Raw genomic sequence first — 14,539 nt, forward strand, 5'->3', positions numbered from 1 at the left:
TACAGTGTTTTTTTCTTTTGATCTTATGCTTTCATTTTTCTGGGAGAAATACCGAGGAGAATGATTGCCAGATTATATGGTAAGTATATACCATATAAGAAAATATTAAACTGATTTCCAGTGTGGCTGTACCATTTTACCTTCACACTGGAAGTATATAAGAAACTCAGTTGCTTCCATCTTTGTTCTTTCTCCAGATTTCTTTGGTTATTCAGGGTCTTTTTGTTCCACACAAATTTTTGGATTATTTGTTCTATTTCTGTGAAAAAATGTCATTGGAAGTTTTATGGATATTGCATTCAATCTGTAGTTTGCTTTGGGTGGTATGGACATTTTAACAATATTAATTCTTCCAATCCATAAGAACAAAATATCTTTCAATTTATTTGTGCGTTTTCTTCAATTTCTTTCATCACTGTCTTTTAGTCTTAAAATACAACATACTAAAACTTAAGGGATGCAGCAAAAAGCAGTTTCAAAAGGGATGTTCATAGTGATAAATACCTAACTCAAGAAACAAGAAAAATCTCAAATAAAATAAACAACATAAATCTATACCGCAAGGAACTAGAAAAATAAGTATAAATGAAGCCCAAAGTTAGTAGAAGGAAATAAAAAAAGATCAGAGAGAAAAAAAGGAAATAGAGACTAAAATGATAGTAGAAAGATCAATGAAACCAAGAGCTGGTTCTTTGAAAAGATAAACAAAATTACAAAACTTTAGCTAGTCTCACCAAGAAATAGAGAGGGCTCAAATAAATAAAATAAATATAAAAGGGGAGATATTACAACTGATCCCACAGAAATACAAAGGATCATAAGAGACTACTGTGAATAACTGTATGCCAACAAATTGGACTACCTAAAAAAAAATGAATACATTCCTAGAAAAATACAATCTTCCAAGACTAAATCATGAAGAAATAGAAAATCTGAACAGAACAGATTAGTAGTAAAGAGATTAAATCAGCAATCAAAACCTCCAACAAACAAAAGTACAAGACTGGATTCTTCATTGGTGAATTCTACCAAACATTCAAAGAATTAATACCAATCCCTCTCAAACTCTTCCAAAAAATAGAAAAGGAGGGACCACTTCCAAACTCATTTTATGAGACCAGCATTACTCTAACAACAACAGCAGATGACACCATAAGAAAACAAAATTACAAGCCAATATCTCTGATGAACATAGATGCAAGAATCCTCAATAAAATATTAGGAAACTGAATTCAATAATACATTAAAAGGATCATACATCATGACCAAGTGGGGTTTATTTCAAGGGATGCAAGGATGGTTCAGTATCCGCAAATCAGTCAATGTGATACACCACGTTAAAAAATGAAGGATAAAAATCATATGATCATCTCAATAGATGCAAAAAAAGCATTTGACAAAATTCAACATCCATTTATAATTACAAACTCTCAACAAGTAGATATAGAGGGGATGTATCTCAACACAATAAAGGCATATGTGACAAAACCACTGCTAACATCATACTCAATGGTGAAAAGCTAAAAGCTTTTCCTTTAACATCAGGTACAGGACAAGGATGCCCACTGTCACCACTTTTATTAACATAGTATTGGAAGTCCTAGCCAGAACAATTAGTCAAGAAAAAGAAATAAAAGACATCCAAATTGGAAAATAAGAAGTAAAACTGTCACTCTTTGCAGATAACATGATATTATATAGAGAAAACTGTAAAGACTCCACCAAAAAGCTGTTAGAACCCGTCAACAAATACAAAAAGTTGCAGGATACAAAACCAGTATTTAAAATATCTATTGTTTTCCTATATAGTAATAATAAACTATGAGAAAGAGAATTTTAAAAACTCTCTTTTACAATTGCCTCAAAATGTATAAAATACCCAGGAATACATTTAATAGAGGAGGTGAAAGATCTGTACACTGAAAATGATAAGATTTTCTCTTTATCACTGATTAAGTAATTGCATTATGATGTGCCTTTGTTTAGTTTTCTTTATTTTTCTTGTGCTTGTGATTCATTTAGACTTTCAGTGTGTAGGTTTTCACTTTTCATACAATTTGGAAAAATTTTGATCATTATATAAATACTTTTTTGCATCTCCTCCAATTTTGTTTCCCTTATTTTTCAGTCTTTTTTCCTTTGTGTTTCATTTTTGGTAGTTTTTATTCCAGTACCTTCAAATTCATTGATAGTCCCATATGGAGTATTTTTTTTCTCTCACATTGTAATTTTCATCTCTAAAACATTGATTTGCATCTTTATTCATACATACCATGTCTTTATTTAACATATGCAATCTTTCCCCTAACTTCTCAACATGGAAAACAGTTTTAACAACTACTTTACTGTTTGTGTCTACTAATTCTCATGTTTATTTCTAGGCAATTTTCAAATCATTGGTATTTCTCCTAGTTACTTTATAGTCCTGCTTTTATGGTGCCTGATAATTTTTTTTATTTAGGGGTATTTTTTAGTTGTCAGACATCATGAAATTTTACTTTGTTGGATTGTAAATATTGTTGTATTTGTTTAAATATTTTTGAGCTTTGTTCTGGGGCATGGTTGAGTTAATTGAAAATACCCTGATCCTTTAGAATCTTGCTTCAGGCATTTCTAGGTCAGACTAGAGCAGTTATTATTAAATGAAACCCTTTTGAATAATTTATCCAATGTTAACAAATTATGAGTTTCTATTCTAGCTATGGGAACAGCCCTCAGTCACTGCGGTTGAAAGTTCAAGGAGTTTTTCCCTCTCATCTTCCTATTTTTTTTGTTTTTTGTCTTCCCCCCAGCCTTGGGTAGTTGCCTCATATATGTAAGCTGATCAAGTATTCAGGTGAATACTAAGAGGGGAGCCCTCAAATCTCTTCAGAGTTCTCTCTCTGTGCAGTTCTTTCCCTGACAATACTCTGCCTAGGGACTCTGGCTGCATTAGTCTCCATAACAACCCAGCCCCATTCCACAACTCATGCAGACTGCTGAGCTTGCCTGCATTGTCCCTTCCTGCACAACAATCAGAAAGCTCTCTGCAGGCAAGTTATGAAAATTGTTGGATTCACTTCCTTTGTTTTTTACCTCTAAATGATTATAGTCCTTTGTTATCTGATATTCAATTATTGAGACCCATTATTGCGTATATCTTGTCAACTTCTTTTCAGGCTGAAGGTCACATTTCCTATTCAGGTTTTAGGCTTTGTTACTCCATCTTGGTCTGATATTCCCGTGTATCTCACTTTCCCTTTTCCTACCCTTGTAAATTGACCTTATTCTTATCAATTTTGAAAACATATTCTTAGGCTAAATTATCTCATCCTCTTCTTGAACTGACCAAATGTGAACTTCCTAATTTTATAAGCTAAGGTATTTCTGCCTTGTCACCTATCCAAAGATGGGTCAGTCCCTGAATATCTCATGTGACTTTCTTCTGTGTTATTAAAGGACACTAAAGATTTGTTATAGCATGGTAAAAATTGTTGGATATGGTCAAATTAAAAAAATGCTATATATACCTGCATATATATGCTTGTGTGCATGCACATCTGTATCCATATCAAAATATTTGGAAATCTATCTTAGCTGAATGTTGTAGTTTAAGAAGACTTTCTTCTAATTTTATCAGATATAAATTATTATAATAGTTTGATCAGGGGTCAGCAAACTTTTTTTCTTAGTCCCATTTAGTAAATATTTCAGGCTTTGAAGGTCATATGATCTCTGCAACTACTCATCTCTCCCATCATAGTGAGAAATAATACAAAGAAATGGATATGGCTGTGGTCCAGAAGACTTTATTTATAAAAACAAGCAATGGACCATATTTGGCCTATGGGTCACAGTTTGCTGACACCTGAGTTACAGAAGTTAGAGAGTATTTATGGTGGACAGAATAACTTTCATGCCCCTTCAGATAGTAAATTTTTTTGAAGTTTAAATTCATATAGGGATATGTTTTCTTCAAATGTTATTCAAAGTAATTTTATTTTCTGTCATGAGGGCAGGAAAGGGTCATATTTGAGCCATATTAATGCCATATCTTTGGACAATTATGAGGAAATTGCTTCCTTTAAAGAACAAAGGCCACTTGACAATTTAAAATTAGTTTTTTGGGTAATTTCTTGCTCTTTTTGACAGATCATATGTGGTGCTACTTCTAAAACCTGTTCTATCTGCTTCTTATTTGTTCTCCTTCAACGCTATTTTCCTGGCCTATAGATATAAGGTGTAGGAGATTCCTGACAAGTAGTTTGCTATGGGTAAACCCACTTATAAAATTTACAGAAACTTTTTAGAATATCTTGGATGTTTTCTTTAATACCTTTAAGTCTTGCTAGATCCAGAATTAAAAAGTAGCATGTATCAATTAGATAGGATATCAGAATAAGCTTTTTGAAGAACCTAATAAAATTTGTGTGTTATTTAAATTTCTGAATATTCTTATTGATCAATTTCCATAGTTCCCCAAGCAGCAACTATTCCTTTTGGCAAAAGGAACCAAACTTTTCTTTGGTTCTGTCAAATGTGGTACTCTTTGTGGTGAGGAGAATCAGTGATAGTAAGACAAACACTGGATGGCATCATTACCACATTCTTGAGAGAAATGGACGACTTTCTCCCTGAATCCACTTCCTAAGCCTGTGACGCCATCACAGATCTGCATCATTGTTGCAACTTTCTAGACCTCATTAGCATAGAAAAGACAAAGACATAATAAATGATTTAAAGATAGCAATGAAAAGTTGCAAATATTAATAAATTATTGACATATGCAAAGATACAAGAAAGTCTAATACATAATTCTTGCTTGCTCTCTAAGATCTTAGATTAAAATTGATTATGCTTGGATTCTATATCACTTTACTCATATTCTGTCATAACTCTTATTGCCTTATGATGTGCCAGACACTGTGCTGGGTATGAGGAATACAAAGATAATCATGTTTCCTACACTTCTGATAAGTGAACTGATGATTAAAATATAGACTATTAAAATATAAAAATAGACTATTATGTACTATGATAGAGATGTACTCAGAAAACTATGAAAGCATAGAAAAGGATTTAAGAAAATCAGGTTGAAGTATCAGAAAAAGATTAGGGGTTGCCTTGTCTGAATTTTGAAAGAAAATAGTGTTCTATGCAAACCAAGATAAACTTGAGGCAGGACAGAAAATACTTCATGTCAAAAGGCCCAAAGATGACAGTGAACAGGATCCATCAGGGGTACTAAAAGTGATGGAGTATGGTTGTAGCAGAGAGTGTGAGAGCATTGTGATGGGAGGTAAATCTGGAGAAGTAAAAGAAAATCTTGAAGCTGTACTCAGGAGTTTAAAAGTGTTCAGTAAAGATATGCAAAACCATGAATGAAGTTAAATAGAGAAGTGCTATGACTAATTTTGTTTTTTAGAAAAATATTTTCATGGAATTTTTGAGAACTGAACTTGAAAGGTGAGGATTTTATTAGGTTATTTCAACAATACAAGTGAGAAATTATAAGGGCTTGAACTAAAGCAGTGTTAGTGAGAATGATAAAATGGGGATAGATTTCAAGGACACCTAGGAGGAAAATGAAATAGAACATAGAGTTAGTTTTAAAATGCTATTAACAACAATAATAACATATCTAAGCATTTTGTGCATGCTGTCCAGTATGATAAGTATTTTATTTAATATTCATAAGGACTGTAACAGTATGAAGCAAGTATTATGATATACTCATTAAAGCTAGTATTCAAGTTTGATGTGGCTGACTATAAAATTCACACTTCACTATGCAAAATTTTATTTAACAAATATGTTGGGCAAGAGAGTCTGTTGTAAGAGCTTTTTGAATATTAATTCAATGTTAAATGTGTTGACTTTGACAGGCACGTGAGACAATGATGATGAGCTACTAATAAGAGTGAGTGTGTTTATTTTTTTGAATGTATAAATTTCATAGTCATCAGCCTACAGTTTTTACGTAAATATTTCAGAGAAAGTAAAGAAATGTGGAGAAGAGATTATTTGCAGCTTCTCTGGAGAAATTGGCTGGGGAACAAGAGCTCTGAAAAGAGACAAAGAGGAAGAGGTCAAAATGTAATTTCTTGGAAACCATATAAGGAAAAAGAATAATGAATGAGATACAGAGTATAATAGTCTCACTTCTGGCCAATTTTAGGTAATATTTGGGCCATATTTTTCATTGGCCTTAGCAATAAAATTATCTATAGCATGGTGGGGTGATGGGAGAAGCCCATTTGCAGAGGTATAAGGCAGGAAGGAGATGTAGTAGTTTCACATGAGCTGGGTCTTCAAAGACTGATGTGACACAGGAGAAGAGATAGGCTTCCGAGTAGAAGGGGATTGGAATGTTTCTTGGAGGAAGAATGACAAGAATATGATAATAGGCATAGTGCAAAATACTCTAAACTTCTAAGCCAAGGTTCAGAGATAAAGTAGTTCAACTATGTTCAGGGTACAGGATTGACTTCCAAAATAGAGGATAAAGTTAAGCTTGCTTTCCCAGCACAATATTGCAGATAATGGGTTACTTAGGGAGGTACGTGTGATGAATTGTTCTGGATGTCCTTGAAGTGGGACAAATGAGTCTCATGAATCAAGCATGGTGGGATTTGCTCATGTCTGAAAACAGGTCATTTTGACTTTTCTAGAATGTTGTTGCTTTCAAACTTTAAGAAAGATTTTTTAAGGGGGAGGGGGAAAGGACAATATTTCTGTGTTTATTTCTGTGTTGGAGGTTTATTGAAGAGGGGAGCTACATTTAATTTTTAAAATATTAAAATTTAATTGATATATGAATATGAAGTAAACTTTAGATAAAAGATCTAAATTTTTAGATATAAGATATTTAAATATGGCCAGAAAGTACCACAGCTCTTTTTCATCAATCACAGTTCCTCTGTGTTTGAGTGTAATTAGCAATGTGTTTCATGCTCTTGGGTACAGCTAACTCCATTTCATAATTACACTCAAGTCCCCAATGTATGTTTTTCCTAAGAAAGAAGGAAAAACTATAGGTTTTCTATTCCATGTTTTTATATAACAGGCATTAGGGGAAAAAAGACCAATAAATCACTAGAACCTGTATATCTCATATATATATTCAGCCAGCTGTCAGAGCCCGTGCAGCCGAGAACCTCAAATGAGCTGACCTACTTGTAGTTTGGTGCAGTGTTCCCTTTTCTATCTCAGTTAATTGTACCTTTAGAGACAACTCAGATTTGTTTATAAAAAAAGAAAGAAAGAAAAAAGAAAATCCTCTGTTTTTTTCTGGGTAATTTTGATGACCTTATATTTCTGTGATTCTTCGGTTTTTTAATATAAAACTATTTCTTGCTTTGAAGAAATTTTCTTTTAAGTTTTTTTTTTTTTTTCATTTATAACTACTGCATTTTCTGTGTCAGAAAGGAAAAGTGTTTCAAATTGGGGAAATGGCAGTCAAGTCTCTGCCAAGTTTATCAATGTCATTTTGCTCCCAAGAGAGATTATTTTCTCCCATTTCCCAAATGTCAAATGTATAGCAGAGAATGAGCTTATACAAGTTGAAAAATAGAAAGCATATGAGGTCAGAAAAAGGGACTTCGATTCTCTTCCACTATCATTTTGGGGCTAGTCTTAGTTTTTATGTGCTTCCGTATTTTTGTTGTTAGTGCAGTCAAGTCCATTCCAACTCCTAGCATCTCTGTTAGCAGAGGGGAGCCCTACCTGGTCTTTTTTGCGCCATCCTCTCACCTTCCAGTGCTCCATCAGACAGCGCTCTGCTGCTGTTCATGCTTCTGTATAATTATCTATAGAATGGGCATTATGATTATGCCACTCTCACATTTGTACCAAAGCAATTAGTAAGCTATTTATTTTGAAATTATCTGAGGTTCCCACAACGAACATCTCTGCTAATAACATATATGAAATATATATGAAATAATATTTGAATATAAAATAATGTGTATATATATGAAATATATTATGTCACAGTGTCAGGACAAAATTTTTTTAGGTACTTACAAAATGTATAATTTCACTTAGAGGCCAGTTTCTAATATGGCACATCTATGCCTAGCATAATGCCATGCACAGAGTAGAAAATAAAGAAAAAATGTAGGAAATATGTGAAATGATAAGTATTAGATATATTTACTATTATCAACATTTTCCTGTACTTAATAATTCAACAAAATCAGAGGCTATTTCTATAGTAGTCAGGATAGGGTAAGCTATATTCTGGTATGAAGTAAATTCCAAAAATATTTGTGATAAACAATACAAGCTTTTATCATTCCTTCATTTCAAGTTAAATGCATGCTAACCTGCCCTCCTCCCTTTTAGGGAAAAACTGTCCTATTTTGAACTCATGGGTCAGTAATCTATCATGAAATGTGAAAAAAAAATATGAAGTCACTTTCAACTACTAAGTGTGATTGAGACAACTGGTAATACATTATGTCTACCTTCCAATCTTCAGAATTAGACATGAGCCCACTGAGATGCACGATGGTTCAAAAAGACAACTTTGCTCTACGCCTAGGAAAATGAATTTATCTTGTAAACTCATAGCATTGTTTATGTTATAATTCCTCTGAGAAATATAGAAGTGCAGTTCTCAAAAGTAAAGGTTCACAAACAGAGGTTATTTAAAACAAACTGGCAAACATACGCAGACATATAGTTTGGTATTTTAATAACTTGAGGCACATTAATCACTTAAAACCTGAAACTTTTTTAACTGCAAACATGACTGAAAAAAACTTTTGTACTCTGAGGCATGACTTCTACCTACATTAGTGATTTAAATTTAATTCTGCCGTCAAGGGATATGTTTCCTTTTAGTATCAGCATTTATCTCTATATCCTTCTCTTCTTTCTCTTTTTTATAAAGGTTGGAAGCTTAGAAACTACATTTCCCAGAGCCACATTCATCCAGAGTTCTCTACATGATTTATATTCTGTCCTTGGGAAGAATTACCTTGAGATTTGGAAGGGAATTAGACCCATTTTTATCCCCATCAGAAGTGATGTCAGATATGTGGGTTTCTCAGGGTCACAATTTGTGGTGTCCTCTGCCCCTTTGTCATACATCCACTTTTAGAGTGAGAGACAGTAAGTGAAGTATGCAGAAGTTTCCTGAATACTCATAATTTATGAGCAGCAAAAATTCTCTTGGAGAAATGTAATTATGATTGTCAGAATAATGACTACCTCTCTAGACACACACGAAAGTCCATACCCTAATCCCCAGACTCTGTGAATGTTATCTTACATGACAAAAGGGACTCTGTAGTTATTATTAAGGTTGAGGAAATTAAGATAGGAGGTAATACTGGATTATCCAGGAGGACTCACTCTAAACACACTAGATCTTAAAAGCTGAGACTCTTTCCTGTCTGTGGTCAGAGGGAGATGTGAATATGGAAGATAAGTCAGAGACATCATATTTATGGACTTTGAAGACAGATGAAGGTGGCCAGGAACCGTGGAATACAGGTAGGCTCTAGAAGCTGGAAAAGGCAAGAAACAGATTCCCCCCCTAGTCTTCAGAAAGGAGTGCAGCCCTACTGACATCTTAGCCTGGTGAGACCTGTTTTGGACTTCTGACTTCCAGAACTGCAAGACAACCAATTTGTATTCCTAAGCCACTGAATTTGTGACAATTTGTTATAGCAACTAATAGAGGTAATTTCCCACATCTTAGAAACAGACATTATAAATTTTTTTTAGGAATGAGAAAATTGCACATTGTTGTTTGAATATTCACTTTAATTATGTATAAATTTGAGCCTGCATTCACATTTTAGTGGATATTCTACCATTTGGCAATTTTTCATATTCTATAATCTTTCCACATCTTTCAATGTGCTCAAATATGTGGATGGCTGACAGGGGGTGAGTGGGAGGGTCTTCATAAAGGAAGACTCTAGGGAAAACAACGAAGTGTCTTTCTTTGCTTTTGGCCTGTTTTACTTGAGTCTAGAGGGTTCCATCATCTCAGGTGGAAATACTATCCCCTCCTTTCTTAGGAAAGTATGTGGAGCCTCATTTCTCCAAATATTCCAAGCTAGATCCTCCACTCACCAGTTATAGTGGAAGAATGCAAAGATGATTCCGCCAATTTAGCAGCAGAATATGAAAACTCTCATCAAATAAATCACCTTTTCCCTGTAACAATTTAATAAATAGCCCACAGTCCAATTAACGTTTACTCATAGCTGACTTGTTCTTGAATTTCCTTTTATTTCCAAGTCACTTGAAATGACAAGATGTTTTTGTTAGTTAATGCCCAGTGTAATTAGCTTCCATTGAAATATTGATTTTACATTATGGAAGATAAACGCTAAAGTATTGGCAGCTGAATGTTGTTTTTATAAAGACTGACATTTTACAGATAAAAAGACATTGTGCTGTCATTGCACTGTCACTTTTGTGCAGTTACTCTGTGTACATTACTTTCTATATACAGCAGTACTTCGTATAGTGTGCCTGAACTTTTAATATCTTGATTGAAGAGGCCAGGTCAAAAATCTTTGCATCTGGATTAAATAAACATGTAGCCTTACCTACTTATACATCAGGGCATATTACACACTTTTTTTTTTCCTCAGAAAATCTACTCTTGGGAAACTTACTGGACATTTTTATGGCATAGCACCAACTTTCCTTGAACTTTTTGAACTCTATCTGGTAACCACAAGTATATTTTTATCTTAGCTTCATTGATGATATAGAAAAAAACAGATTATTGAGACAATGACTTTGATAACTTCCATGTTCTTTCATTTGTATATGTGTGTGTATGCATGTGTGTAGATATGTGTATGTGTTTTCCTCTGTGGAGAAATGATTATAAATAAAAATTTTGAGCTATTTTATTGAAATTAAGTTATTATTTTCTTAAGATATTTAGCGAATAACACAAAAATTAACTTCTTAAAAAAGAAGCCAATTAACAATCAATACAGGTATGGAGAGTTTATAATCAGTGTTTCTTAGAAAATGTGATATGGAGAGTAGAGATTTGCATGCTGAGAACCCCATATTATGCCATTTTTAAAATAGTATTTTATAACAGTGTTATAACAAGCATTTTTTTATGGATCAAATTTCCCTGAGTATTTGGACATGATACAAGACGGTTCCCCAAATGACATCTCCAGAGTTGTCTTTGATCTTTTGTTTCATATGTCTACCTGCCTTTTAGACATCTCTTCTTGGCTAAATAAGAGTTTTGGCTGAATCATTTTAAGTAAATTTTTTTTTCAAGATTGGCACCTGAGCTAACAACTGATGCCAATCTTCTTTTTTTTTTTTCTGCTTTCTCTCCCAGAATCCCTCCAGTACATAGTTGTATATTTTAGTTGTGGGTCCTTCTAGTTGTGGCATGTGGGATGCCACCTCAATGTGGCCTGATCAGCGGTGCGATGTCTGTGCCCAGCATCTGAACCAGGGAAACCCTGGGCCGCCAAAGCAGAGCGCGCAAACTTAACCACTCGGCCACAGGGCCGGCCCCAAAATATGTTTTTTTAAACTCACCATATTATCTCCACATTCCAAAAAGCTTATTTGCTTCTGTGCTCCCCATTATAGTGAATGGCACCATCAAAGGATGACATCAATTATAACTCACTTTCTACCTCATCTTTGTTCATCCCTGCAGGGTTCTTAGAAGTCCTGCCAATTCTGTGCCAGGCTTGGGTAGGGTAAACTTTACCCAGTCTTAGTGGCAGAATCCTAGAGTCTGCCTTCTTAAATGCAAATGGTCAGTGGTTCTTTAAGAGGTCTAGCAAACCTCCTCAGCATTATGCCTTGAAGCAAGGCTTGGATCCCAGCCACTTCCAAGGCCTACAGAACTCTGGCCCATCCCAGTCCTTGGAAATCTCCCCAAGTTACTTCCCTGCTTCTCAAAGACAATCTATTTTTCAGGACACCTAACATATCCCCTTCACTTAGCTCAAGCTTTTTCCAAAAATCTGCCCCGTCAGAAGATTTTTGCTTTCCGTGTTCCCTTTTTAGGTATCATCCCAACCCCACTTCAATCCTTAGGGCAAACAATCAAAAAGTTGTACTTACAGTGAGATGAAAAGAACTGAGAGTAAAATATGAAATTTAATATCTCAAAATATATTTGGCTACAAGTGTGTGACTTTGTTTTTTTATTGCATGTGTTTATTGGTTTTTGTACATATTGTACTCTCTCCTATTGTAGGTAGATTTGATGTAAGGTGGCAATAGGTTGATCTTTATTTTTCTTAAAACAACTGCCAATAAAGAGTCATTTTGTTCTCTCAAAAGCTTATTGCTGATCTGTACATCAACTATTCAATAACAATTCCATATCAAATGTAAGGGACAGATATAGATATATAAGTATATAAGATATGTAACTATCAGAATGGAGGGTTTTTTAGCCCATGCACCCTAGGTGGTCTGTGAATATGATTTATGAGATCTATGAGCTTCTTGAAAGTATATGGTATATGTAAAATTATGCATTTGAATTTTTCTAGGTCTGGTAACCATAGTTCTAATCAGATTCTCAAGGAGCCCATGATCCTCATAAAAGACTTGACAAAAGTGTTTGACTTTCTCATGCTCCCTGGATCATATATACGCCAAGGTATCCAGGGAAGTAATTATGTCACTCCTAACAGAGAAATAAGGGAGAAGTAAGTTTTGAATTTTCAAAGATGGAATGGAATAAGCAGCATGCTTTATGAAAGCTGAGATTAATTATGCAAGCACATTGATGTGTTTTCCATTAAACTACTGAGAAAATTAAAAGGACAGAAGAGAAAGTGTCCAGTTTGTCTGAATATCAGAAAGGCAGAGATAAAAAGAAAAACCGAAAAACAATACCATAATCTCTCTCATATCCCAGCTTATTTTAGGCCCCTAAACTATTCACATACACGTCTGTGTGGACTGAAACCTGTTTGGGTCAGTCTGAAGTCAAAGGCCAATGGTGGCATTCTCTGTAGAATAGATATTGAAAAGTTATCCATCGAAATTTCTTTACACAGTTCTAATAGTGACATGCAAGTTTTTCACTTTAAATAGTAACTGCATGAAAAACCATGTCACATCAAGAAACATATTTTTAATAGAAATACAACCTGGATATGTCTGAGCTTGATTTCTGTTAATATCTTTAATTTATGTCCTATTATCACATTAACATTACGGGTAATTCTCTACATTTCAACACGTTTGCTTCAGAGGTCAGAATGTAAGCAACCCAAAAGATCTGAAGGCATATACATGCCCATATTACAAAACACACCTAAGTAACAGTCTTAACTGAGTTAACAATGAAGAGTTTGAATCAGTAAGAGAAGAGATAGCAATCATCAAGAGAATAAATAGATTAACGGTATTTCCCATTACTTATGTGATGCTTGACGTAAATAGGGCAGTGAGGGAACAGTTTCAGTCTCCTGTGGATATGATCCATTGTCAGAAGGAGCCATTCAGTGTCGAGAAAGGTACAATAACTGATACCTTGATCATTGAACATATTGTCTCCAGTTTATTCCTATGATAATGGGTCTTTCTTTTTAAAGATGGGAGAAAGTATCAAAGATATTATAAGATACCTTGAACCCCTGGGAGGAAAGAAATAATTTCTATAGAGAAAATAGAAAATGAATACATGAAAAGTTAGAGTTAAGCTCTGTAACTGATAAATCCATCTATGGCTAAACTAAGCTCTAAGATGAAGAACTTTACTTTGTGTCTAGACACATATATACTCAACTATCAGAAGGAGCTTTTAGCCCTTGGGCTCTAGAAGCCATATGTGTGTGTGAGTTTGTGAGTGTGTGTGTATATATATATATAATTTAAGTTTGCTGGTTTTTGGATAATGACAAAATTTGATTGTCTTAGCAATAACTCTTTTTAACTACTAATTTATAAGAAGTTTTACAATACATATGTAAACAATATATGTATATATTTTAAAATACATATAAGTATGTATGTGTATATATATGTAACTGATATATATGAGTCATTAGTCTGCAATAACTATATTTCTATTTGAATCATTCTGCTAGTTGGATTTAGGAGGATTTAGAATCCTGCTTCATTTGATCTGTAACACTTTTTAAAGAAAATGTTAGCTTCTTGCCCCCAACGATCTCATAAAAATTTAGCACATTATTTTTACACTATTGGTAGCCCAAGGGGGGAAAAAAGTGATTAGAATCATTATTATTGTCTTTGGAGATTACTTAGTTATTTGTTATAAGTGAATTTCAAATTAATGGATACGAGTGGAGATTTATGTTAACAAGTTGATGTACATATCATGATCCTCACAGGCATATTTTCTTTCTGAATTTTTTATCCTGTCTTCTTCCATTGTTCATCATTTGATCTTTTTCTTTCATTTTTTAGCCTGATGATCGAAGAGTATCTTATAGAATTTAAGAACTGGAAGCACTATATTCATTTTCAAATGAATGACATCATTGCTAATCCCAAGTAATAATACAATTGTGGGAACACTCAGTATCAATGAGTGGAAGTAGGCTGACTAAAAACAGTG

Source organism: Equus quagga, chromosome 6, assembly GCF_021613505.1.
Source record: "Equus quagga isolate Etosha38 chromosome 6, UCLA_HA_Equagga_1.0, whole genome shotgun sequence".
Classification (NCBI taxonomy): Eukaryota; Metazoa; Chordata; class Mammalia; order Perissodactyla; family Equidae; genus Equus; species Equus quagga.